Below are 26,354 nucleotides of genomic sequence, written 5' to 3' on the forward strand. Positions count from 1 at the left end.
GAATTTAATATACACATATTTGGGCTTATGTACTAGCTCCACAAATCACTTAACCCTTTCTCTTAGTTTAATCTCATGTGTAAAGTGGGGTTGCTAATACCTTCTTTCTTGCATTGTTATGAGAAAGAAGGCTTTGTAAATGGCAAGAAAGTCTCTTGATGATGATTACCAAAAGTTGTTATAATCAAAGAATATAGAAACATATAATGGTGTTTAATACTTGTACTCTGAATATACACCTTTCACAAAGTTATACTTAAATATTAACTCATGCCTTCAAGTGCTTATCTTATAGAATCACTGGGAGCCCCCAGGTGTCTTACAGTGAATGCTCCCCAAGTTTTTCCATCTACTGGTGCAGAACCTGCTCTTCGGGAGAATTGTCCTTTCCCCAGGCATCAGCCCTCTTGGACTTTCCAGTGTGGAGATGTGGACTCATGCTGTGCTCTCCAGGAGCCTTACCCATGGTATTCTAATAGTTTGGTAGTGAAGAGTTAGTTTTTTCTTTTCTGGTTGTTAGGCTTTAAATAAATAGGAGCTGCAGTCCAACCCCAGTGGCACAGAATGAAACCAATTCTCAGATGGATACAAGGGAATAGGTGGAGAGCAGCGGCCCTGAGGGAGGAGTTCACATCCCTGGTGCCAGTCATTCCCAGGACCAAGTTACAGATTATATGGGTTGCTGCATTCGTTTTGTACTGTAGTTAGCTTGGGTAGGATTTTGGCCACTTGAAATGGAAAACGATTGGATAATATGCATCTCAGGCTCACTAGAGCATATTGTACTCATTTCTCCTAATCTGGTCTTGTATTCGGTTTGCATTGATGGCATCATCAGTGATCTCATTATGCAGGCCAGATGCCTGAGTTTCATCATTGATTGTGTCTTGTCCCTTACTTTCTCGGTCTCTACTGAATCTGAGCACTTTATTCCATTCATACACAGGCCACCATTATCTCTTCCCTGGGTTACTGCTGTGGCTTCCCAACTTATATCCCTGCTATCCATCTTGCCTGTTGTATTCCATTCTTTACTCTCCAGCAAGAGTGATCTTTATAAGATGAAATTTTATCATGTGACTCATGGGCCTCTGCTCCAGACATTTGGTCCTTATTATGAATTTTTTTTTTTGACAGGCAGAGTGGACAGTGAGAGAGAGAGACAGAGAGAAAGGTCTTCCTTTGCCGTTGGTTCACCCTCCAATGGCCGCCACGGCCGGTGCATCGCGCTGATCCAATGGCAGGAGCCAGGTACTTATCCTGGTCTTCCATGGGGTGCAGGGCCCAAGGACCTGGGCCATCCTCTACTGCACTCCCTGGCCACAGCAGAGAGCTGGCCTGGAAGAGGGGCAACCGGGACAGAATCTGGTGCCCCGACCGGGACTAGAACTCGGTGTGCCAGCGCCGCAAGGCGGAGGATTAGCCTAGTGAGCCGCGGCGCCGGCCATTATGAATTATTTTATGAGCCCCAACCAAATATTTGGCCATAAGACTTTATAGTCATGAAATATTTCATGGGAATAATGTTTTAAACACAATTTAGGAAACAATATCCTAGAAGATTTTAAGGTCAATGGTTATAAATAATTGCTTCCAATATTAAAAAATTCCTCAGAATGTGTCATTTTTAATAATACTATGACATTTATTGAATTCTTACTATAGGCAACAGAATAATTGGCATTTTGCAAGCATATTTTTGTTTTAAGATTAATTATTAGAGAGAGAGAGAGAGATCTTCCATCCACTGGTTCAGTTTCCAAATGACTGCAACAGATGGGGCCAGACAAGACCGAAGCCAGGAGCTTCTCCTGGGTCTCCCACGTGGGTGCAGGGGCCCTGGGACCTGGGCTATCTTCTGCTGCTTTCCAGGAATATTAGCAGGGAGCTGGATTGGAAGTGGATTAGCTGGGACTCCAACTGGCACCCATATAGGGTGCTGGCATTGCAGGTGGCTTAATCTATTATACCACAACACTGGCCTCAAAACATTTTCTTAGGTAACTTCCAAAACTGCCCGCACTGTTATTATCTGTGTTTCTTGATGAAGAATAGAAACTTGGTTAACTTGTGCACAGGTGATAAATGAGTGAATTGGATTCTGGAACAGGTTTCTTGATCCTGAGGCCTGCACATTTACCCCCCGTCCCTTTTAAGACTTATTTTTACTTATTTGAAATACAGAGTTACAGAGAGAGGTAGAGACAGAGAGACGTCTTCGACTCACTGGTCCACTTCTCAAATGGCTGCAATGGTCAGAGCTGAGCCAATCTGAAGCCTGGAAACAGGATCTTCTGGGTCTCCCACATGGGTGCAGGGGCCCAAGGACTTGGGCCATCCTCTGCTGCTTTCCCAGGCCATAGCATAGAGCTGGATAGGAAGAGGAGCAGCTGGGACTAGAAGCAGTGCCCATGTGGGATGCTGGTGCTTCAGGCTGAGGTTTTACCCTGCTGTGCCACAGCGATGGCTGTGTACATTTAACACTTAGCCACTATTTTTATATTATATCTGATAAAGCCCTGGGATTGGATTTGACAGATGCACCTCAGAAGGAGCTGCAAAGAAAGCAAAAGGGGGATAAAGTGTAGAGGGGGAGATGAACTCTGTGCTTTTGTGTGCCCCTGAGGGCTGCCTTAGCCAGAACATCCATACCTCGATCTCCTGTACAGTGCAGGGCTGGATAGAAAATTTTGCTTCCACAATGTTCAAAACCTGTTGGAAATGACTATATTCATGCATATTAATATGTAAGAAAAACTTTGTTAGAGGAATCCTTTTCTTCCTATTTATTCTGATTCTTGAGGCACATTTCCATAAAGACACTGAAGGAACATCTGACACGTTGAGTTAGTGTGCTTAGCTTGCACCATTGGTAGCTCCTGTTTAGGAAATCCAAGGCTGTACAAAGCTTACTTAGCTGTCTTCTGAAGTACATGAAATACAGTGGGTGAGTATAATAGAATGCTCTGCCTCGGCTGTTTGTTTCTTATCTCAGATAATGGATTTAGGAACTCATAAACTATTGAGTGGAAAGCTGGCATAGGATACTGAGGGTTATTTAGGAGAGTGGTGGGTTTGAGAAACCCAGCAAAGCAAAGAAAGACAATACAAACTGAATAGAAGGGTTTTCGAGGGGGTGGTTCATTAAGCATCTCAATAAAATTAGTTGAAAATTTGATTCAGCATGAAATACATTTTGTTTCAGATGTCTATCCTCAAGCTACAGACTGCCTGGCACAGGTCTCTGCCATCTGCCTGCTTCTTCTGACTCTAACTTCCCCTAACTCAGACACCATCTTGTTTCCTGCCACTCAGGAACAATCTGCCTGAGCGTGTATTTATGCATTGGCATCAGCACTTCTTTTTCTCCCTGATGTTAACCTTCTGTACTACTTGGGGATTTCTACCTCATTTTTGTTGCCCGTCTGCAGGCTAAGACCAAGCCAGGACTCATTTCTCTAATGATGGTGGTTAACATTGCTGGATAATAGTGAAAACTTGCTTGCTCTTAACTCAGGTCATCCTGTGATTAAGTGAATTCCAGGGTGTGTTTTCCAGGAATATGAATTTTAACTGTATCATTGGGGAAGCCATCTGATGTGTTATTGTTTAATTAATGAATACTCCAAAGGAATTAATTATCTTTGATTGGTGGAGTTTTGTGCATTAGCCCCTAAAATGTTGGGGGATAGTATTGTGGAATGAATCTCAGGAAGAAGGTCTATTTTATGGCCTCCTGGATTGCAAATTCTTTTGATCTCTGTGTTTTAAGTCAAGTAAGAAGGCTTCTTTTGTGTACCCTTCAATTCATGGACATCAATTTATGGCGGACTTGAATCCAGAATTAAATTTGGTCATACTGCTACAGCATAGACACAAATAGATTGAGCCAGTTGAGGGGGAGGATGACAGGAGGTGGTAGGTAGGTGGGAGAGATGTTGCCAGATTCTGCCTTCCTATCATGATTTGTGTATGGAGTTACTTACATTACTGTGATGTATTAGCTATTTGGATATGCTATAGCAACAAAATGTACAGTTGCAGGAAATTTGCTTGTTATGATTATTGTTCAGGTGCCTTTATAAAGAAAAGTGTGCTCAAAGCCCTGAAGGGATCCCAGGACCAAGCATGTCTGATGAGTGGTGGTAGCATTTGTACTTTAGGTACCTTTTTTGGCTAAAATAAAATTGAAGAATGTCATATACCCAAAAGCATGACATAAAATTAATCAAACTTAGCACCTCTTTTCCTCAGGGATTCCTGAATTCTAAATGTGAGCACATTTAACTTTTAAAAGTTACTGCAAAGATCATCAGGGATAAAACTGGTCACATTAAAACCCATGGAATGACATTAATTTAAATTATGATAATATGACCTATTAAAGGGATACACTCTGCTCTCTCACCAGACCAAGACAAAATAAATCAATTTTTGCTAATCTTTTTGGGAGAAAATGGAAGTTACTTACTCTGGTGGTAGAAATTAAAAATAAGTGAAGCTGGCTACAACATAGTACCTTCCTTTCTAGTGGTGTTTACAGAGAGTGAATCATCTGTACCATTTATGCTGCATTGCTATAATTCTATAAGCTCTGTATTTGAATGAAAGTAGATTGAAAACATCAAAGATTCAGAGAAATACCAAACAGATTCCTATTCCTACTTACATCAGGAGGAACATACCAAATTTGACACAGGTGTTCATGGCTGTAGGGAAAGGTGTATAATATAGTCCTTGCAGTGTCTGTGCCTATTGGAGTTAATTAGAGCTCAACAAATACTTGACACGAAAACTCAGATCTGCTGGTGCCCAAACCATCCTCTCACCTATGACGCCATTTTTAGGAGCACAAGGCCTCAGTCTGAACCTTTTCTATCTTGCCTGGAAGTTTAAGAGGTAGAGAAAGTTGTGTGTTCTAGGTGGTGAATGTAAGGGCAAGGTTAGATTAACTCTGTGTGTGCTGAACAAAATTTCAAAGTGTCAGATAATGGGGGTAGAGTTTGAAGGAAAAGAATACTGATGATTGGAATGGGGATGAACATCAGAGAATGAATAAATGCATTATCCCAAGATGATAAGATCATAGAAATATCTTAGAAATAATCTGTGACACTATATAACAAGTACATTGAGGATTTTTTGCTAATTGGAGTGTAAATGCAAAAATATTTTATTTGCAATCATTGCCTTTAGCTGAGTTTGGTTGAATCTAGTTTGCATTTATTTCTTCTATACTCACTTACTGATAATTTATTACATGCCCAACACTGACTTACATGCTAGGGATAGACACTGATAAAGTGAACCCCTTGACCTCATGGAGCTTGTGTTCTTTGTGATAATAGTTTTCTTATTATAATTGGATTCCATAATTTTCCAGTTTCTTTGGTTTATTTCAAAGTCACTATAATCTAAGGATCTCTTTGTTTTGGGTTAATCTGTATGCTATACTTAATACAGGTAGTATTTGTAAAAGGCAGGTCATACAGATACATAGGACAAGCAGATACAAAAGTAAAGTTTAGGCTTCAGAATGTAGATACAAATCAAGCAAATGGAACAAATCAAGCTAGGAACAAGTAGCTTGGAACCAAGCAAGACATCTACACATGATTTTAGGGGGTAGGTATGATATGAAAGGCTCAATAAGAAGTTCCTGAGTCGGTCCCTGGTAGGGAAGCTAGGGAAAAGGCACAAATACGGAACGAAGCTCAGGTGTATGTGCCAGCAGCTCATGTGTGCAAACACTAGGGTATGGAGCAGATGTGTTGGGAAAACAGATGTAGAGATTTTTAGAACTGAAAGAGAAAAGCCAATGAAGAGATTAGATATAGTGGGCTGTATCTAGGACAGGGGACCAGGTAATTGGACAAGTAAGATGAGGCTTATAGGGACTAGCACTGAATACAAGAGGAGGTTGCAGGTGTGTATGAAGGAAAACCTAAATCAGAACTGTCAGGTGCTTATGCAAACAGGATGAGTTTTCCTTGGGAAAGACTCCAGTCCTTGAGAAAGGAGGCTAATATTTGTGAGCCTTGATATGGCTTAAGCTGTATTAAAGGCATTGTGTTAGTGAATAATAATGATGAGTATTTTTAATGTGAAGTACTTATACTCTGTTCCCTTCCTTCACATAAAAAAGTGTTTTAAAGCAAGAACCAGTGTTGGAACACCTGCAAGGTGGTATGGTAGAGCTCAGAGTGACTACAAGGTAACACAAAACATGACTTACTATACCTTTGTGGCTTTGGTAAACTCACTTCCTTATTTGGCCTCTGTGGGTACCTAACTCTGACTCCCATGGATCTGATTAAACTTTCACTGGTGTCTTGTCACCACCATTGGTCATTAACTCTCACAAACTCTCTGTAGTCCCTAGTTTCTGTGCCTGCCTTCAGAGTTTTGCATTTCATCTCTTGGTCTTTCTGGTTCTAAGAATTCCTGGAATTAATAACACTAAAAATAAATATTTGTTTCCATTTAGTGAGCAAACACTGGTAGTGTAATCCTTATTTCTTTTTCTTATTTTTTTTTTTTTTTGACAGGCAGAGTGGATAGTGTGAGAGAGAGAGAGACAGAGAGAAAGGTCTTCCTTTGCCGTTGGTTCACCTTCCAATGGCCGCCGCACTGCGGCCGGCGCACTGCGCTGATCCGATGGCAGGAGCCAGGTGCTTCTCCTGGTCTCCCATGTGGGTGCAGGGCCCAAGCACTTGGGCCATCCTCCACTGCACTCCTGGGCCACAGCAGAGAGCTGGCCTGGAACAGGGGCAACCGGGACAGAATCCGACACCCTGACCGGGACTAGAACCCGGTGTGCCGGCGCCACAAGGCGGAGGATTAGCCTATTGAGCCACAGCGCCGGCCCTTTTTCTTATTTTTTAAAAGATCTTATTTATTTGAGAGGTAGAGTTACAGACAGTGAGAGGGAGAACATAGAGACAGGTCTTCCATCTGCTGGTTCACTCCCCAAATGGTCGCAACAGCTGGAACTGTGCCAAGCTGAAGCCAGAAGCTGGTAGCTTCTTTCCAGGTCTCCTGTATTGGTACAGGGCCCCAACTACTTGGGCCATCTTGTACTGCATTACCAGGCCAGAGCTGGATCAGAAGAGGAACAGCCAGGACTAGAACCAGCACCCATATGAGATTCTGGCGCCGCAGACAGAGGAATAACCAACTGTGCCACAGCATCTGCCCTCCTCCCTGATTTCTTATATGAGACAATTGAAGCTTGCTTTGGTGGAACAGTTATGGTTTAATTCTAGGTCTGACTCAAAAGCCACATGCTTTTTCATTCTTCCATGCTTCCTCTCAGTCCATAGAGTGTTGTCCTAAGGATTAAATGAAACAAATGACATTATAGTCTATTCAGACCCTGGTTATGGTTTTGGGCATGCAAATTCTCCCCAAAGTTATTTCATCTTATTTTATTTTTATTTCTTTAAAGATTTATTTATCTTAAAGTCAGAGTTACACAGAGAGGAGAGGCAGAGAGAGAAAAGGAGGTCTTCCATCTGCCGATTCACTCCCTAGTTGTCTGCAACAGCTGGAGCTGTGCTGATCTGAAGCCAGGAGCCAGAAGCTTCTTCTGGGTCTCCCATGCGGGTGCAGGGGCCCAAGGACTTGGGCCATCTTCTATTGCTTTCCCAGGCCATAGCCGAGTGCTGGATCAGAAGAGGAGCAGCTGGAACTTGAACTGGCGCCCATATGGGATGCCAGCATTTCAGGTGGCAGCTTTACCCACTATGCCACAGCGCTGGCCCCAGTTATCTAATCTTAAAAGGTGATTTCTGTAGCTAGAGTGAATAACGCAAAATACAGACCTCTGATGATAAGGATTAAGAGGAAGCTGCCATTAAGGGGAAGGTGAGGCATCTGGGCATGGGCTGCATTATTGGCAATGGGGGGGGGGGGCTTCTGGTAATGCCTTAAAAAAAAAATCCCATCCATGTGCTGCTTGGACAAGCTGGCCTGTGATAACAGCAGAGCTTTTGTTGGCATTGGGTCTTCCATGGGAAGCCAAGGACAGTATGTTCCAGCTTTGGGGGCAGGAAGAGGGGTTGGGGAACAAGCTGTGCATTAGGAGGTAAATCTCTGGCTTGCCAAAAGTTGCATAAGATGCTCCTTAAACAAATCTCATCAGTTGGCTAAATTTAGGGTGGTGAACACCATCCAGACCAACAGTATTCTCTGGCTTTGGACACAGAGCATTTTGCTTTGGCTGGGAACTGGGTGTATTTTCATTTCCTCTAAGCTTTTCTCTTGACACTCAGTACCTTTGTGCTGGTAGTTGGGTGGGACTCTGTGGTGGACTCATGTCCCTGACAGTTTAAAGATTAACTTGATTTTTTTTGGGGGGGGGGATACATTTTTTAGTGAGTGATTCTGCACTGTGATATTTTCATACAATTAGATTTTATCAATTAACAATCTTGAGTCTTTTTCAGTTTTTTCCTGCTCCTGTTACAATGCCATCCCTGAACCATGTTCTTCTCTTTGAAGCTGTTTTCAAAGATGAGAAGATCTTTGGCAACATGAGCCCTTTGTAGGACATAGATAATGAGTTTGAATGCCTGTCATTTGCTTATCTATTCATTGCTGCTACAGCACATCAAATGCCAGGACTTCTGGCTTGCCTTGCTTCCAAACCAACATCTTATTTCCCATAATGTGAAAATGAACATCCAAATCTATGGAAATGTGAGAAGTAATGGAGCAGAGTGGAAAAAATTGTGGTCTTGCGTCTGCAGGTCCAAGTTTCAATATCAACTTGGCTCTGTCCTTGACAGGCCATTACTCTAGGGATTAGTTCCTTTTCTGCAAAAAGGTGACAACAACATTCACTCACTTAATAAGCTTTTTTTTTTTTTTTTTTACCCTCTTTGCTTAAAAGAGGTACCTATAGTTGCTCTATAAGTTGTGGTTTTCTTCCCTTGTTTCTTATAAGGATCAGCTGATAGTGTTTCCATTATCCTCTGATATTGTCCATTGAGCAGCACCAATCTCTGGCTCTGTAGTCATTGTGAGCTTTAGACAGAGTACCTACTATCACAAATAGGCACTTGTACTTTTCTTTCATCAGGTTTATTGGTTTGTTCCTCAGTAAACTCAAGTATTTTTTCTTAAGTCCCAAACATTAATCTAGTTTAGATTTATTCATTCATTCAACAAATATTTATTGAGTACTTTATATTAAAAACTAAGTTGGCCGGCGCCACGGTTCACTTGGCTAATCCTTCGCCTGCGGCGCCGGCACATGGGGTTCTAGTCCCGGTTGGGGTGCTGGTTCTGTCCCGATTGCTCCTCTTCCAGTCCAGCTCTCTGCTGTGCCCTGGGAAGGCAGTAGAGGATGGCCCAAGTGCTTGGGTCCTGCACCCGCATGGGAGATCAGGAGGAAGCACCTGGCTCCTGTCTTCGGATCGGCACAGCGCGCCGGCTGTGGCAGCCATTTGGGGGGTGAACCAACGGAAAAAGGAAGACCTTTCTCTCTGTCTCTCTCTCTCTCACTGTCTAACTCTGCCTGTCAAAAAACAAACAAACAAACAAACAAAAAAACACTAAGTGCTAGATGCTGTTCTCGAGGAACCCATAGTCTGGTGGAGAAAATAGACAAATTGACACACAACTGCAATAGGACTATCTAATGCTAACATAGGTAAAGACACAAGTTAAAAAGACTTTTAAGTGCATATGGAGGGGTCACCTAGGGCTTCTGGGTAGAGGAGGCCTTTATATTAACACATAAGGATAAGTAGGAATTAGCCAGGAAGAAGGATGGATGGGAAAGAGTGGGTGTGAAGGATGGTAAAAATGGCGGCAGTATATACCTGTGGAATGGGCTGGATCTTGGGAGAGACTGAGCTGCCCATGGTACCATCTGTTGAAATGCTCTTGAGAGTCTGTTGAGCCAAGTTATTCCAGTGAGGTCAAACATCATTAAGGATGACTGGTAAGAATTTTTCTTTTGTGGAGTATTTTTAAAAACACTTTATTACTTTTCAGATACTATTCTGAAATAGTCCCGGTGTGATATTTCTCTTTGTTAATGGGTAGGTGTTTGTGTACCTTTATGTGTGTAGAGGTACAAAGTGTAGGGGAGAGTCAGTTCTGTCTCAAGTTTTATGGCATGATGTTAAGTGTGTTTTCTCCGTAGGAAGTTTATTTTTGAGGCCTAGTCACTTTGAAGAACAGGCTGTGACATCTTCAGCCCAGATGGACCCATCTACCCATCACCATCTGAGTTGCTCAAGACACTCACATTGACCCTAACTGAGATGCTGCTGCTTTGGACAGAGTTTAACATGTTGATGGCAAGGAGGGATACATACGACTTGAAGGGTCGTGGACCCCTGCCCAGAGAGGAAAGACATAGATGTGTGTGTGTGTGTGTGTGTGTGTGTTGAAAGTGGGTTGGGCCGGCGACGCGGCTCACTAGGCTAATCCTCCGCCTTGCAGCGCTGGCACACCAGGTTCTAGTCCCGGTCGGGGCGCCGGATTCTGTCCCAGTTGCCCCTCTTCCAGGCCAGCTCTCTGCTGTGGCCAGGGAGTGCAGTGGAGGATGGCCCAAGTGCTTGGGCCCCGCACCCCATGGGAGACCAGGATAAGTACCTGGCTCCTGCCATCGGATCAGTGCGGTGCGCCGGCCGCAGCGCGCCAACCGCGGCGGCCATTGGAGGGTGAACCAACGGCAAAAGGAAAGACCTTTCTCTCTGTCTATCTCTCTCACTGTCCACTCTGCCTGTTAAAAAAAAAAAAAAAAAAAAGGTGGGTTGGCAGCTGTTAAACTTCCAGAGCTGCTACATTTCACCTTTAGTGGAAATGTTCCAATGATACTACCCTGCCCATCTACTCCATGTGTGGAAGAAGAAGGGTCTCCATTATAGAGACTGATGTGGACTTGCCAGTTAGGCTCAAAATGGCTCAGAGCTTTGTAGTATGGGAGGCTCTTCCATCTGAAGCTTGTAACCATGCTACAAGCCATGGAAGCTTCCAAGCCATGGGAGAGTATGATTTGTTTCCTCCTGTGTTACTGGCCCTGTCCTACAACCAACTGTCTTTGGATATAATACAAGTTCTGTTTGATCCAAAATCTTTAGGTCCTGAGACAGTCAGCGAATCTGGTGAACTCAGGCTGATGTGTCTATCATTCTGGACATAATGCATTTTTTTCTAGACCCTTGATCATTTCTGTTTTTTGAATCTGAATTCTGCTATTACCAGAGGATATCCCAGAGATTATTTAGTCTACTTTTCATGTGACAGGAAGTGAGAAGACTTGTTGAAGATCATTGGTTTGAGAGCCACGTCACTAATTCTTTCTGTTAAATATCAAGCAGTTTTATCTGCCTTTCCTGCATACAGTCCCAAACATTGGTGTGGGAAGTGTAGGAAGAACCAACATGTACTAAATGTTGTGCTAAGGGATTTACACATATTTTCCTCCTTGATTTGTCATCCTAGCCCTTAAAATAGTACCACTGACACAGCAAAATAAAGAACAGGTGCAGAATGAAGTAACTTACCCATAGATGGATCTGGGTTTGAAGGAAGGTCCAAAATTTATGTTGATTCATCCAGAAAATTTGGTCTTGACTGGCTACACTTTGAGTGTAAAAAACTGAAGGGCTCTGGGCTAGGATCAGGAGTTTATTACTGCTGTTTTCTAGTAGCACTTTTTAGAAATTCAAACCCAGCTCTGACTCGACATTTTCACCTTTGCCTTCTCCATTGGGCTTTACTCTTTACCACAATCCTGATAATGTACTGTTGTATGCCTTTGCTTCCTTCTAGGGAGTAGATTTTTTTTCTCATTCAGTCATCTTGACTTTAACCCCATGTGTTCTTGGCTCTTGGAATGGCTAAAGAATATTTACTGACTGTGGGAGGAATAATTTTAGAATACAAAGCTCACTAGTGTGAGAGATGGATATCCAATTCTTTGAGCTAGTCTTTTGTAATGCCTTATTGAGAAGAATCCTTGGCCCAGGAGCTTGTAGATAATATATTTGATTGCCACTTGGCATCTGTGCTTACTGTATTTACTAGCAGAGGCAATTGGAAAAGGTGGGTATTACTATAATTGTGGTTTTTCTTTTACATGCACAAACTTATTTGTCTGATCGTGGAAGTAATCACAGCTGATTGGGAGCATTTGTAGTGATACAATTGATTCTTATGTAGTGAGCATCCACAGAAAGCAGGTAACTACAGTGAGGACACGTTGAGTTATTTCTATTGGTTTTGCCTCTTGGATGTTAGATAACTGGAATGTAGAGTTTCAAAGGACCAGGACGGAGTTTTGATGGGATGTTTATTGTCTTTGGTTTAAGATATTTATGTCAGTTTTAGGACCTTTTTGTGAGGTTAAGTTGGGCATGCTAAGCTGTTCTTCAATGATTCTACAATGTCTCTTATTTTCCTGAAGTCACACAGTATTTCTTCATGTCCCTTATTTTGTTAATTGTTGCTGCTAATACTGAGAGAGAGAAAAGAGAGAGAGAACCATCAGCTGGTTCATTCCCTAAATACCCATAATGGTTGGGGCTGGGCCATAAGGAGTACAGTCTCCGTCTCTCATGTGGGTGGCAGGGAACCCAGTTACTGGAGTCATCACTTTCTACTTCCCAGGATCTGCATTCACAGCAATCTGGAGGCAGGAGCTAGCCAGGAATCAAACTCAGACACTCCAGTGTGGATGCAGGCTTCTTGACTGGCATCTTAACCACTAGCTAAATGACCACCTCAATGTCCTCCTTCTGCTTAAAATTTTTATTTATTTGATAGGGAGAAAGAGTGAGAAAAGAGAACCCCCCATCTGCTGGTTCATTCCCTAAATGCCCATGATGACCAGGGCTGGGCTGCCTTCTTTATACCCCATCTCAGTTGACTCCCCTTTAAAGAAAATCCCAAGTCTTGGCACCTTGCAGTCTTGGTACATAGAGAACATGGCCAGACAACTCCCCAGGGCAAGGCTCCATCTTTTGTGTTGAGACTTTATGTTTCACAAGACAGCTGGGTATGTCTTCCTGGCTTTGTCCAGACATCTCTGAGGTTCCCTTGCCAATAGCTTTCTGTCCTCTACAGAATAACTGAACTCTTAGATGAGTTCCTCATGCTTAATCATATGTGGGTTGATTTTCCTTTCAGGAGAGAAGCCCCTAGGACATAGAAAAGGACAGAGGGCACTAGGAAAGAGTGTAGCTTAGGTGTCCACATGATTCCTTTAGAGTGGGCTAGGAGCTAAGCTGAGGAGAGATTAGGAGAAAGGCAATGCTGCATTTGGACAGTAACCCTTCCCCCTTTCCATAATGAGACATGTTCTTCAGGTAGCCTCTGCAACATTTCTGAAACTCTCCAGATCATGGAACACAGTTGGAGGCAATGAGGAGTTTAGCGAGAAGACTTTGCTGTGTGTCAACATGTGCTGGTGGACATGAAGTTTGACTTTTTCTATGGCTGTGCCAATTTAACATTCACTCCAATATACCTTTTGTCTCCTGTCCTCCACTTTACTGCATTTATTTAATACCCCTTCTTGCCTGATTTGATAACTACCTCAATCTGAAACTGTGTGAATTCTCATTGCAATGTATTCTATGATAATTTTTGTCATGTCTCCTTGATATAGCAGAATTTATCTTGGTCTAGAGGTTAAGTCAGAGCTCTTTGTGCTTACTGCTTTACTTTAAAGGTCACATATACTCCAACACTGTTGTGGCAGTCATCTTTGTCTAATAATGCCCAGTGTACAGGGGGTACTTAACACAGATCATGGAAGAAAGAAATTAAAAGACAAGTTCATTTTGGTGCAAAAAATTTTGAAATCAGGTAGTTCTTCATAATATGTTTTTCCATGAACATTATAAAGACCCCTCCATATCATAGTATGTAATTGTGAATAGTTCTGTGAGAATTTTAATTATTTGCCGTATTTAGTCAAGCACTTGCCGAGTGTGTGGATAGCTGAAGTGAGATGATGTTTTTTATCTGATGGCATCCAGCCTGGATGACTGAGATGGAAAGGCTGAGAGAATTGCTGGAAAGTTTCTCCCTTCAATCTCACTTCTTTCAGTTGCTCCCTAATGATCAAGTGTGAGGGGATAATACGGATCCAGTCTTAGTTCTCTGGAACTATTTATTTAATAGAATTTTAGAATTCAGTTGTTTTTCTCTATTTTTTTCCCTAATGGATTTTCTCTCCCTGTTGTAAGATTGATTTCTGTCTTCAAAATGTGTTCATGGGCATGAGGGCTTTTCAGTGAAAGCATTACAAATCATCCACAAACACCAGGCATCGTTGGGAGAAGCAAAGCTGTTTCTGCAATGCTCATTTTTCAGAGAGTATTACCGCCTGCCATCTTCCTGGATTTCCAATTTTGGATTGTCCTTGTGTGTTTAAAGCTAGGGTATATGAATTCCAGCTGAGTTTATGCTAGCTCTTAAAATTCACATGATTTGAGGAGAAGGTGCAGTGACAGCTGATTGACACAGAAATGGTTGAGGAAGCCAGGCTAAATCAGAAGTCCTAATTCCAGTGAAATTTCCGTCTTTGCTGAGTGCTTGCTTGTCACCAGTGAGACCATATTTCACAGTTATTTCACAGGTATTCATCGACTCCTCCTAGCATCCTGTGAAAGAAGCAAAGGAAGAAAGATTAAGTTCACATGACAGAAGAGGAAGCTGAGAGTTTGAACGTTTTTGTGACTTAGCCTTAGCCCAAAGCAGGTTAGCAGCAGAGCTAGCATAAGAACTCAGTTCTTTTTCCACTGTACCTGGAGGGCCCAAGGCCTGGGGAGATACTTCTTAAAAGTCTGTGTAGGGGCCAACACTGTGGTGTAGTGGGTAAAGCCACTGCCTGCAGTGCTGGCATCCCATATGGGTGCCAGTTCGAGTCCTGGCTGCTCCACTTCCTATCCAGCTCTCTGCTATGGCCTGGGAAAGCAGTAGAAGATAGCCCAGGACCTTGGGCCCCTGTACCCATGTGGAAAGACCCAGAGGAAGCTCCTGGTTCCTGGCTTCGGATCAGTGCAGCTCTGGCCGTTGTAGCCAACTGGGGAGTGAACCAGTGGATGGAAGACCTCTCTCTCTCTCTGCCTTTCCTTCTCTCTCTGTAACTCTGACTTTCGAATAAATAACAAATCTTTTTTTTTTTAAAGTCTATATAAAGCTCCTTAGGTTGTATAGCAGTAAGGATCTGGGAGGGATCAGAAAATTAACCTCAAATATCTGGATTTTTAAGTAACAATAAGCATGCCTTTATATTAAGTTTCCAGCATGATATTTGGCCTACAGTAGGTAGTCAGTAAATATTAGTTGACATAGTGAATAAATTCTCACCTTCAAGCCCCAAGTGCTGAGAAAATAAAACTCCACATGAAGTACAGAACATAGAGAGATGAGAGGGCATGCTAATAGAGGTGTAGATCAGGGGTTTTGAAAGTGGCTTCAGTGTCAGCAAAAACTGTACAAAATGAGCCTAGGATGCCTGTATCTCCATGATAGACCTCATGTTCGTTTGATCCCATGGGTTTTGTTCTGACATTACAGGGACTTTTCTTCTTCTCCTTCTTTTTTTTTTTTTTCCACTATCCATTGAGATCTTGGAAGCCCCTATCATAAAAGGAAACCGGTATTTCCCATCAGATGTTTTCTGCAGCTTCCATTGTGGCTGATGATTGGCATGCCCGAGACACATGATTCCAAATATTTTAGAGAAGTGGTTGGCGTTTGATTTTCTTTCTCATGTCCTTTGACTTCCTAATCTTTTCATTGCCTTTTGACTCATTTTCTGTCTTGAAATACTGTATTCAAATCTTTCATGTGGCTCAGATATGATTTCCTGCTTTCGATTTCATGATGTACGAGTAGCTTGGCCGTGATGTCCTCTCCTTGAATAGCTGGAGCTGCTCTTTGAATACTTGGCCTTTCTTCCTGACTGCTTGCCTGGCATCAGACGCCAAACTCCATTTATAGCTTTGGCTTCTGGGTCTCTCTAGGCTCTGGCCCTGTCACCTGAAATGTGTTTTCTGTTGAGTCTTGCTGTATTTCACTGTGTTCTACCTGATAATTCTTGCTGACAATTGTCCATGTTGGGGAGATGTTTTCCAAGTTGGCAGCAGGAAAAAACTATCAGGTGGGGTTTGGAGATTTTAGAGAGGATCACACTTTTCAATTTATTGTCGAGAAAACAGATGCCGTGAGGCTCAGTAAATTGCATCAGCTCACGAGAATGTTGGTGACCAAGTCTCCTGAAGGACTTGGGTGTCCTGACTTCTAGTTTAGTGTTAATCATTTTTATTTTAAAACATTGTTTCTTATGAATACAATTGTATATAATACATTCAGCATGTATATGATGTTTTTAAATACTTATACAGTAGTGCCCCTTGTCTGTGGAGAATATGTTCCAAGGACCCTAGTGCATGCCTGAGACTGTGATAGGATCAAACACCATACATGTTCTTTTCCTATTCATACACCACACATTTCATGCTTTTTCTATCTTAACTAAGCATTTATGCATTTGGCTACAACTTTGCAGTTGGAGGTATGACAGCAAGACTAGCATGAGTTTGTTTTTCTCATACACTTTGATGAATGGAAGATCCATTTTTTTTTTTTTACCATGGATCTTAGCAACCTCACCATACAGCTTTTTCTTGTTCAGAATCTTCACCTTTTCACTTCAAGGAAGGATTTTACAACTTCTCATTGTATCTGAATTGCCAGTACCATTAATCCTGCACTTTGAGACCTTTATTAAGAAAAATGTTACTTGAACACAAACTGATATTATACAATCAATCTAGTATGACTACTAAGTGACTAATGGGTGGGTAGCATATACAGCATGCATATGTTGGACCAAGCTATGTACCAGGTAGAACAAAGAATGATATGATTTCATTACAGAATTCAGAATGGCATGCAATAGAAAACTTAAGAACTATCATATTTAAAAAAAAAAAAAAGGCCGCAGCTCACTAGGCTAATCCTCTGCCTGCGGCACCGGCACACCGGGTTCTAGTCCCGGTTGGGGCGCCGGATTCTGTCCCGGTTGCCCCTCTTCCAGGCCAGCTCTCTGCTGTGGCCAGGAAGGCAGTGGAGGATGGCCCAAGTGCTTGGGCCTGCACCCCATGGGAGACCGGGAGAAGCACCTGGCTCCTGGTTTCAGATCGGCGCACTATGCCGGCCGCAGTGGCCATTGGAGGGTGAACCAATGGTAAAGGAAGACCTTTCTCTCTGTCTCTCTCTCTCTCACTGTCCACTCTGCCTGTCAAAAAAAAAAAAAAAAAAAAAAGAACTATCGTATTTTTGGAATTTTAATATTTTTGGACTGCAGTTGACAACATGTATCTGAGGCTAAAGGATATAAAACAGTGAATAAGAGGAGAATTTTGTATTTTGTGGAATAGCTAATCTGAGAATTGAAATACCCATTTCCTTACTTTTTGTGAGAACACTTTAAAGTTACTCTGTTAATGATTTTCAAGAGTACAATGTTAATTAGTCACTATGTTGTGTGATCTCTTGAATTTCTCTTATCTAACTGAAATTTTTCATCTTTTGATCAGCGTCTTTTAATATTTTTCATTTTGTCCCCATTGTGTCCATTAGTTTTTGTGAATGTATAAAAACATTTTATGCTCTATTGACAGGGCCAATAGAAACTTTTTTCTAATGGAATGGGTGTTTTCCTTTTTACTCTGTCCCTTGCCTTTCTGCATTTATACTTAAGCTCCCAGAGAAGAAGAGGAATTTCAAATGCAAGTGATTTGATTGCCTAATGCTTTGAGTCTCCCAAGCGTCAAGGACATGGGTCATTAGCAAAAGCATTACAGTTGGTTCCTACAAAGAAGCATAAGGTGATCCCCATAGTAACCATGACTAGAGTGGAAAAGGCAGTTTGTATTGCCTCTAGGAGGTAATTGTGGTCATAGAAGACCATATACCACAGACATAATGGGTGTTATGGAATCCATGGTCTCAGACTGGTGACACTGGATGCCTGCCAAAATTTATAAGTGAATGAGCTTGAACAAACTTGATTTGTTAAGTTGTGTAGATGAGAATCAGAACTAGAAAATTTAGATTTGAGATTCCCAGGCTCTGTGTTGCATACTATGTAGAGGTTTCCTCAGTGGCTGACGAAGAAAGTTTTGGGCTACCTAACCTGGGCAGACTAGCTGGTATTTTCTGCTCTCTATTCTATAAATCACGCAATGCCCCCTAGAGTTCTATCTCAGTGCAGAGCAGGTACTCTCTGTGACCTTTGTAATGCCCTTTAGTTCTACACCTTTAGGGACAGTTAGGCTCCAGGCACAACTTGAGATGTGGGTGGGTCATTTAAAGTGTGAAAGTCCTTTATAGAGGCTGCCATGGGCCTAGTTTGCATCATAAGCTCTGCATTTCTGCCTGTGAACTAATGGAAATCTTGGAATCTTGGACCAGAGGGGCAGATTGCAGAAGAGAAGAGGCACTGGTTTTGGGCAACGTCAGACGTGTGTTGATGGTATCTGAGCTGCCCTCTGCCCCACATGCTGCTTTGCTGCTTTCCCTCTTACTTTTGTGTACTCGTCATCTTGTCTTCCCTCATGGCTGTGATTTACTTCGGGAATGGAAGCGGGCAATTTCTAGAAGACATTTCCAAAGCTTCAGTGGACTATGCTGACATGACCTGATTCTTGCAGCCTTAAATGTGCTAGAGGAGGAGTTGTTGAGGTGGATGAAGTGGGTTAGGATTGGAGTAGAATGGATGCTGGCATTGATTCACAGTGAGAAACAGCTTCTCTTCAACATGAAGCACTCGGCACTCCTTCACCCAGGCTTACAATGGGCCCGGACACAAAGATGAATGAGGGAAAGTTTTCTGGAAGATGTGTACCTGAGCTATATCCTATGGATGCAAGAGCCAGGCAGAGGGCAGAAGGGAATTCCAGCCAGCACGGACAGCAGAAACAAAAGAATAGAAGAGAGAAGGAACAGGGTGCACTGTTGTCTTAACAGCAAAATCCGTATGCAGTAGTACAGAGGGAAATGAAGCAGGAAGTGGAGATAGAAATATAAGAATCCTTTTTTACCATACATTGGTAGAACTATTTGTTTTATTGCTATTGCTATTTGATGGAAACAAATTGAAACTATTTTTTGACTATCCATGCTAATGGAGCTTCAGGTATTACAAAATAATGGACAATTTCCAAGCCACTTAAATCTGGCCAGTGACAGTGTTCAGGTGAGAGGCTTGCTTTCCTCCTCTGTCAGAGGATCCATTTAGGGGATGGGAGGATCTGTAGGTTTTTGCTTTCGCTCCTGTCACTGTGTGGGTCATCTTATATTCTTTGGGTCTGATCCCACCTTTCTCCCCATAGCTGCAGTGGGGAGTGACGGGGGAATAGGCCTTGAGCTGGGATTAAGACTCAAGGTATGTCCCTAGCTTTTGAACCATATGGCTTCAAACAATCACTTCACCTCTCTGAGCTTTGGTTTCCTTGTCTATTAAATTGAGAGATTAGTACTCTGAAATACTGGAATCTTCACTATTCTCTGAATGGATCTAGTTCAGAGGTAGTGTTAGCTATGCTATATCTGAATTATATTTGCTTTAATTTTTTAATATTCAGCTATATTTTCTTAGCTTACATTTTAATTCAGTTTTGGGTATTTTGTGACATCTTTTTAGAAAAAAGTATGCAAATACGGGTTGGCTTTGTGGTGTAGTGAGTAAAGCTTCTGCCTGCAGTGCCTGAATCCCATTTGAGTGCCAGTTTGATTCCCAACTGCTCCACTTCCAATCTAGCTCCCAGCTAATGCACCTGGGAAAGCAGTGGAAGATGGACCAAGGCCGAAGGCCCCTGCACCCATATGGGAGACCAGGAAGAAGCTGCTGGCTGCAGATTGGCCCAGCTCCAGCTGTTTTGGCCATTTGGAGAGTGAACCAGTGGATGGAAGATCTCTTTTTTTCTCTCTGCCTCTGTCTTACTATAACTCTACCTTATATATTTTTTTTAAGATTTACTTATTTATTTGAAAGTCTATAGGGAAAGTAGAAATAAACATTGCTCCTCTATTTTCACTCCAAACCCCGTCTGTGTGGTACAACCTAGTTCAAATCTATATTAACCATGTATTCTAGGTATATGGGGGGTAGGAACTAGAACTTTGTACAGAGAAATAGCTTAGTATGAAATGGAACCTAGCCCTGAAGACATTACCAGGGCCAAGTGTACCAGGGCCAAATGTGCAAGAACCAAGAGGTTGTTGGGGAGCGCTAATGAAGCAACTACCATTTACCAGGCATAGCTCTTCATGTACATTTTCTCTAACCTTTAAACAGCATTGCAAGAGAGTTTATTATCCAAATTTAGCAGGTGAGGAAATTGGCATAGGGTAACATGGCAACAGTCTGAAAGCTGGTGAACAGTGAGTTAGAATGTGAGTCAGATCTGCCAGGAAAGTTGGTTTTGCGTTCTGAACTACCTTGCCTCTCGAACAGAGAAACTGTAGTGGGTATGACATCAACTGGACAGTCTCACCTGCCTGTAACTTCTAGGGAATTATTAAGAAACTAGAAAAATTAAGATGCAATTATCTTTAAAATTATATAACACAATGTTTGTAGTTATGGACTGCTGTCTATTCTAGCTCCATTAAAACATTGGGCTATTAGCTCAATTATTGCACTACGTATAACACATAGCTAATTTACTTTGTGCAATGGAAGCGTATTTATTTATTTGAATGACAGAGTTACAGAGAGGCAGAGAGAGAGAGAGAGAGAGGGAGAGAGAGAGAAAGGGCGGGGAGGGGTCTTCTATCTGCTGGTTCACCAAATGGCTGCAATGGCCAGAACTGAGCTGATCTGAAGCCAGGAGCTTCTTCCATGTCTCTTACGTGGATGCAGGGGCCCAAGGACTTGGGGCACCTTCTACTGGCTGTAGCAGAGAGCTGGATTGTAAGAGGAACAGCCAGTACTCAAACTGGCGCCCATATGGATGCCTGCATTGTAGGCAGTGGCTTTACCCACTATGCCACAGTGCCAGTGTATGTTCAGCATCCACTTCTTTGTGAATGGCAGTTTCTAATACAATCTCAATGTTCCTGCCATAATGGCCATTTTCTTTACTCCATACTGGTCCAAACAGAAAAATCACACAGGGGCACAGATAAAAGCAGACACAGAGAATGCATGGAATTCAGATGGAGTTTGTATCTGCTTTGAGTTGTCATTGAGATTTAAATATTCTTGGCTCAGGGATAGGCATTGTGGAGCAGCAGTTCAGGCGGTTGCTTGGAAGGTGCTCCAATACAGATGTGGCATGAGATTGAGTTCTGTTCCTCTTCTTATCCAGGTTACTGCTAAGACTCCTGGGAGGCAACAGATGATGGCCCAAGTACTTGAATTCTTGCCACGCATGTGGGAGACCCAGAAGGAGTTCCTGGCTCTTGCCTTTGTCCTGGCCAGTCCTGGCCCAGTCCTGGTCCAACTGTGGCTATTGTAGGCATTTGAGGAGTAAAACAGTGGACAGAAAATCTGGATCTTTTACCCTGCTTACAGATAAATCAGTCAATCTTTAAAAATACTTAGTGAAATAAGCCAGTCCCAAAGAGACAAATATCATACGTTCTTCCTGACCTGATAACTAATACAGTACCAAAATGGCAATCTGTAGAAGTGAAATTGACACTTCGAGAAACAATGACTTGAACAGCCCTTGTCTTGACTGTTGAGGAACATTTTTGTTTTTAATTACTGTTTGTTGAACTCTTAACATGGTTAAACACATGTGTATAAAGTCAATTGAAAATAGATCTTGGGGCCAGCACTGTGGCATAGTAGGTTAGTCTTCTGACTGCAATTCTGGCATCCCATATGGGCACAGTTCTAGTCTCAGCTGTTCCATTTCTGATCCAGCTCTCTGCTTTGGCCTAGGAAAACAGTAGAAGATGGCCTAGGCACTTGGGCCCCTGTACCTGTGTGGAAGACCCAGAAGAAGCTCCTGGCTCCTGGCTTCAGATCAGCGCAGCTCTGGCCATTGCAGCCATTTGGGGAGTGAACTAGTGGATGAAAGACCTTTCTCCATTTTGTTGCAAATGACTGGATTTCGTTGTTTCTTACTGCGGTATAGTATTCTAAATCTGGAACACATCATGCTGAGTGAAATAAGCCAGTCCCAAAGGGACAAATACCATATGTTCTCCCTGATCGGTGACGACTGACTGAACACCAAGAGGGAAACCTGTTGGAGTGAGGTGGACACTATGGGAAATGGTGGCTTGATCAGCATAGCCCTGACTGTTAATGAACAACTTAATACATTATCCCTCTTAGTAGTTTTTTTGTCTGTTCTACTTAATATGACTGGTTTAGATCTGTAATTGATGCACAGTTATTCTTAAGTGTTGAAAATTAACTGAAATGTGATCCCTGTTGAACATGGTGGTGGGAATGGGAGAGGGAAGAGATGTATAATTTGGGACATGCTCAGGCTGACTTGCCCCAAGTGGTGGAGTTGGAAGCATACCAGGGGATTCCAATTCAATCCCATCGAGGTGGCATGTACCAATGCCATCTCACTGTTCCAGGTGATCAGTTTCAGTTCACAGTTGGTCATGGTGAAGGGACTGGGAGTCAAAGGGAGCACATAGACAAGTCTAGTACCTGCTAACGCTAACTGATGGAGTAAATAAAGGGGAGAGTGATCCAACATGGGAAGTGAGATACTCAGCAGACTCATAGAATGGCAGATGTCCTAAATAGCACTCTGGCCTCAGAATCAGCCCTAAAGGCATTCGGAGCTGGCTGAAAAGCTCATGAGAGTATTTCAGGCATGGAAAGCCAAGACACTCTGGCAAAAGATCTCTGCGAGTGAGATCCCAGTGGAAAGAACAGGTCTTCAAAGAAGGAGGTACCTTTCTCTGAAGGGAGGAGAGAACCTCCACTTTGACTATGACCTTGTCTAAACAAGATAAGAGTCGGAGAACTCAGAGGGCTTCCATAGCCTTGGAAACTCATGACTGGAGCATAGGGAGATTACTGATGCCATAGACAGGAGTGTCAATTTGTAAAGTCAACAACAGGAGTCACTGTGCACTTACTCCTCATGTAGGATCTCTGTCCTTAATGTGCTGTACATTGAGATTTAATGCTATAACGAGTACTCAAACAATATATTTCACTTTGTGTTTCTATGGGGGTGCAAACTGTTGAAATCCTTACTTAATGCATACTAAACTGATCCTCTGTAAAAAAAAAAAAAAAAAAAAAAAAAAAAAAAAAAAAAGAAATTATCAATTCCCAACTTGACTCTCACTGGGATTAAACATGACAATAGGTCTGATCTGATTTCATCATCATTTAAAAAAATCATCTATTATTTTTCACTTTATGTTTCTGTGTGGGAGCAAACTGTTGAAATCCATACTTAATGTATACTAAGCTGATCTTCTGTATATTAAGATAATCGAAAATGAATCTTGATGTGAATGGAAGGGGAGAGGGAGTGGGAAAGGGGAGGGTTGTGGGTGGGAGGGACGGTATGGGGGGGAAGCCATTGTAATCCATAAGTCGTACTTTGGAAAATTATATGCATTAAATAAAAGTTTAAAAAAAAAATACAGATTTCTGCAAAAGGCAAAAAAAAAAAAAAAAAAGAAAGACCTTTCTCTCTGTCTCTCCCTCTCATTGTCTATAATTCTATCTCTCAAATAAATAAAAATCTTTTTTAAAAAAGAATAGATCTCAGTAAAAAGAAGTGTGAATAAGTGGGAAGACAAAGAGGGGTGTGAGTATGGGTGGGAGGGTGGGCATGGTGGGAAAAATCACCATGTTCCTAAAATTGTAATTATGAAGTGTATGAAGTTTGTAACTGTAAAGCCGTATAGTCTGCATACATTCCTATGGGCTTCCTTTTAAGGGTACAGCTTAAAAACTCGCCAAGGGACCCCAAATCCCCATAAGCTTGGTGGTAAAAAAATAAATACCATCTTAAGTGTTAACGTGATCACATGGATAGAATTAAGTGTAGTAATAATAATAGATATATTTAAAAAGGAGTGAATGTTCCAACATGGGAAGCAGTCCACACAGCAGACTCATAGAATGACAATCACTTTAAGTAACACTCTAACTTCAGAATCAACCCTTAAGGTATTCTGGTCTGGCTGAAAATCCCATGAGAAAATTTCAGGCATGGAAAGCCAAGACACTGTGGCAAAAAATGTCCCACATGAAGGACCTGGATGGGTGAGACCCCATTGGAAAGAAGTGGTTGTCAAAGAAGGATGTACTTTTCTCTGAAGGGAGAAGAGAGCTTCCACTTTGCTTATGGCCTTGTCTAAATACTGATGGAGACTGTGGATTCAAAAGGATTCCATAGCCTTGGCAGCTCATGTCAAGAGCCTTGGGTAATCATTGACATCACTTACTCCCCATGCAGGGCCCTCTGTGCTCAAAGAGTTGTATTTTTTTTTTTTTAGAAAACTTTTATTTAACAAATATAAATTTCAAAAGTACAACTTTTGGATTATAGCAGTTTTCCCCCCCATAATCATCCTCCCACCTGCAAACCAGCCCATCTCCTACTCCCTCTCCCATCCCATTCTTCATTAAGATTCATTTTTAATGATCTTCCTATACAGGAGATCAACGTAGTATATACTAAGTAAAGATTTCAGCAGTTTGCACCCACACTGACACACAAAGTATAAAGTACTGTTTGAAGACTAGTTTTACCATTAATTCTCATAGTACAATACATTAAGGACAGATCCTGCATGGGGAGTAGGTGCACAGTGACTCCCATTGTTGATTTAACAACTGACCCTCTTATTTATGACGTCAGTAATCACACGAGGCTCTTGTTGTGGGCTGCCAAGGCTATGGAAGCCTTTTGTGACCACAAACTCTGTCAGTATTTAGACAAGGCTATAAGGAAAGTGGAGGTTCTTACCTCCTTCTTTGGCGAGTTCTTTCCACTGGGATCTCACTCAGAGATCTTTCATTTAGGTCATTTTTTTTTGCCACAGTGCCTTGACTTTCCATGCCTGAGAAACTCCCATGGGCTTTTTAGCCAGATCTGAATGCCTTAAGGGCTGATTCTGAGGCCAGAGTGCTGTCTGCTGTGTATCCTGCTTTCCATGCTGGATTGTTTTTTACTTTTTAATTATATCAATTATTATTAGCAGACACTGGTATTATTTATGTGATCCCTTTGACACTTAATCCTATATTTATGATTAATTTTGAACTTAAACTGGTCACTTTAACTAGTAAGATGTCATTAGTACCTGCCAACTTAATGGGATTTAGAGTCCCATGGCATGTTTCTAGCTTTACCATTGGGGTAAGTCCAAGTGAGCATGTGCCAAACTGTATATCTCCTCCCTCTCTTATTCTCTTATTTTTAATAGGGATCAAATTTCAGTTGAATTTAAACACCTAAGAATAATTGTGTTAATTAACAAGTTCAACCAATGGTATTAAGTAGAAAAAGAAAATGCTAAAATGAATAAAATAGTAAGCTTTCCTTGACAGTCAGGACAAGAGCTGATCAAGTCATAGTTTCTCATAGTGTCAGTTTCACTTCTACAGGTTTCCTTATAGGTGTTCAGTTAGTTGTCATAGATCAGGGAGAACATATATTTGTCCCTTTGGGATTGGCTTATTTCACTCAGCATGATATTTTCCAGGTTCCTCCATTTTGTTGCAAATGACCGGATTTCATTTTTTTTAAAAGATTGATTTATTTATTTGAAAGTCAGAGTTACACAGAGAGAGGAGAGGTGGAGAGAGAGAGAGGTCTTCCATCTGCTGGTTCACTCCCCAATAGGCCACAACAGCTAGAGATGAGCTGATCCAAAGCAAGGAGCCAGGAGCTTCTTCTGGGTCTTCCACATGGGAGCAGGGGCCTAAGGACTTGGACCCTTGTTCACTGCTTGCCCAGGCCACAGCAGAGAGCGGATTGGAAGCAGAGCAGCCAGGTCTTGAACTGGTGCCCACATGGGATGCCGGCGCTTCAGGCCAGAGCATTAACCCACTGCGCCACAGAGCCAGCCCCTCATTTTTTTTTTTGACTGCTGTGTAGTATCCTATATAGTACATATCCCATAATTTCTTTATCCAGTCTTTTGTTGTTGGGCACTTAGGTTGATTCCATGTCTTAGCTATTTTGAATTGAGCTGCAGTAAACACTGAGGTGCAGATAGCTCTTTTTTTGCCAATTTAATTTCCCGTGGGTAAATAAAGAGTTGTATTATAATTATGTCTAAGTGCTCACAAAAGATGTATCATTCTTGGGTGTTTCTTTAATGTTAATTAAGTTTCTAAAAAATGTGAAAATAACTTACAAATGAAA

At 42.0% G+C, this 26,354-nt stretch overlaps 1 pseudogene; it reads right to left on the minus strand.

Annotated features, from left to right (window-relative positions):
* LOC108178198 (armadillo repeat-containing protein 1-like) overlaps window positions 1-26,354 on the minus strand; it is a 138,100-nt pseudogene that overhangs the window by 63,212 nt on the left and 48,534 nt on the right.

This window comes from Oryctolagus cuniculus, chromosome 1 (genome assembly GCF_964237555.1).
Source record: "Oryctolagus cuniculus chromosome 1, mOryCun1.1, whole genome shotgun sequence".
Classification (NCBI taxonomy): domain Eukaryota; kingdom Metazoa; phylum Chordata; class Mammalia; order Lagomorpha; family Leporidae; genus Oryctolagus; species Oryctolagus cuniculus.